Raw genomic sequence first — 2,500 nt, 5'->3', positions numbered from 1 at the left:
TACCCCTTTAGTCTGAGTGCCAAGTGGAAATGGAAACAACTTTGCTTGGGGGGGAAGGGGGGTTGGAGATGCGCTGACTTGAATGACACGCATTGGATGGTTAACAGCAGTGAGTGTCTCAACTCTTTTTGCAACTGCTTGTCTCGATGGTTGTCGCGTGTAATTCATCATTGCGACTAAACGAAACAGTCAATAGGTTCAGCAAAGGTATCAATGGAAAGCAGAAAAATGGAGCTTGAACTGGAATAGACGTTATGGCGATCTAGTTGGCTTCTAACTGATAAAAATAAACTTGAAAAGTAGTGCAAATTACCCATTTCTATTTATAACGTTACATACGCTGTATTGTTGAGTAAGCGCAGACAAAGTTTGTTTTCGCAATGATTTTGCTGATTTCACCCGTCGAAACTTTCCCAAAATGTTTAGGTGAGGTGCAAAGAGTCATTCCAAATTATTTATCCAAGATAGTTGTCCAGTACTGAACTATTTCAAAGCACGTAAGGTGTTGAATAGTGCTGGTGCAAATTATTTTTTAACACTGGTTCGCAGTTGCCATATTATAAATCCGATTGAGAACGTGTTCAATTTAGCAGAACGCGAGTTTCAGCGCCAAGCGATACAGAATACCTACGAGACTTATCAACAGTTTGCTGAAATAGTGTAATGTACACTTTACATCATGAGCGGCGACACTGTTATTGATAATATAATCTCTTCAATGAACAAGTGCTCAAAGGCTTAAAATTCACGATAATGGTCAGCGAACGAAATGCTGAAAAGCTGTTATTCCTTGTATATAAATCTCTTCAATAAAAGTGAAGGACGGTTCAAAACAAAGAAATAAACAGGTTACGGAATGATAAGCTTGTCATTCTTTTATTAACTTATTAATACGTCACCATGTCAACGAGAACATCGTAACACGCACAAATACATTTTCCTCCAAAAAAAGGCAACCTTTTCCCTTTTTGACATGCAACACATACAAATGGCGAGAAAAACAACCTGAGATAGACTTTTCATGATTACAAAAGCAACAGGCAGTTAAAACAAGTTTTCGCAACGGTCTACACTCGAAAAACATTAAGAGCTTCTGCCTGAGAGACCGGGGCAGACTTGGAAATGAAGGTCGGCCGATTTCGCTTAAAATTGGTACACAAAGTACTTATGTTGACTTATGTAATATGCCAAAGTTTCAGCTTCAACGAGTTCTGGATATCAGCCCCTCAGGGGTCCCCGGAGGCTGATTTTCTGTGCATGTTTGGCCACTTTTAAATCTCTCGTTTAGCAACATGAAATTAATTTAAGGCAAAAAAAAAACCATTTTTGTAAAGCCCTATCCTTAGGCTTCTATGAGTGAGAACATTAGCTCATGGAAATTTTTCGCTAGCCTGTGGCTGTTATCACAACTTGGTCATATTTGAAGCGTATGGGAAGCAACCGGAAATGGCCTGTTTTTCAGACCAAATATTTTCCATGCCCATGTTTTATATCTTGAGGTCTTAGTATCCCTGCAAATTTGAGCCCTTAGTTTAGTAATATCAAGAAAAAAATACTAAGGTTGAGGCTTTTTACTAAGAAAATAACTTACGAGAAGATGGCTAACCGGGCCACTTCCGGTTAAAGTTTCAACAAAGCGTGTCTGCAAAAATCAGCCATTTAATTTCGATTATCTTTTTTCCTTCCAAGTAATGGTTAAAAGAGACTCTGAAGTTAATTGTCACCGAAAATACTTGCCGTTAATAAGAAATTTTTATGTAATTGTTTTAGGACCGATCAGATAGTGGTCCGACAGCGGTTATAAATTTCTTGGAAGAAGTCTTGAAAATTACGGACAATAGAGCCGCTGCGAAAACTCTTTATTTACCTAACAACACATCTCTTGCCGGTAAATCACAATGCAAAATTGCATCTTTTTCGTCCAAACTGCAATGTTAAGTTTATATCCTTTGTTCAACTCGTTCAACGTATCACGTCTGTGGCCCGTAGTAATGAAGCGCTAATTAAATCAGGATATAAAGCAAGCTTTGTAGTTCCATTCAGTAGTACTATTACCCACCTGTTTGGGCTTTAATATTTTCTGACGAAAAAAGAACTTATCGGTCTCTTTAATTAAATGCAACCACAACATCTGTCGTGACACTACTTGAGAATCGTTTTGAACCTTTGAGAAATTTCGAATATAATTAAAGCTAATCGTCTAACACAAATTGCAGTCACTCTTCCAGTCTATTTGCAAAGTGTCTGGATAAATTCACTTACAAAATTGCTTATCTGGCTTCACATTTACAGACATGCCCCTTTCCTACAATCCCTTAAAAGTGAGGTAACATTAGAAACTTTAGCCCCAGCGATAAATTGGCCGCAAGTGCGTCGTTGCGAGTTACATATACACAGGTCGATTAATACCGTACGTGACGAGGTCATTGTAGTTTGCTGGCTATGACTGACTTGGAATTCAGTTGTTTTCTTGTGCAGATTCGTCTCTTTGATATTGCAG

This window comes from Montipora capricornis, chromosome 1 (assembly GCF_036669925.1).
Source record: "Montipora capricornis isolate CH-2021 chromosome 1, ASM3666992v2, whole genome shotgun sequence".
Lineage (NCBI taxonomy): Eukaryota > Metazoa > Cnidaria > Anthozoa > Scleractinia > Acroporidae > Montipora > Montipora capricornis.
The sequence above is the reverse complement of the archived record's forward strand: the minus strand, read 5'-3'. Positions refer to the sequence as shown.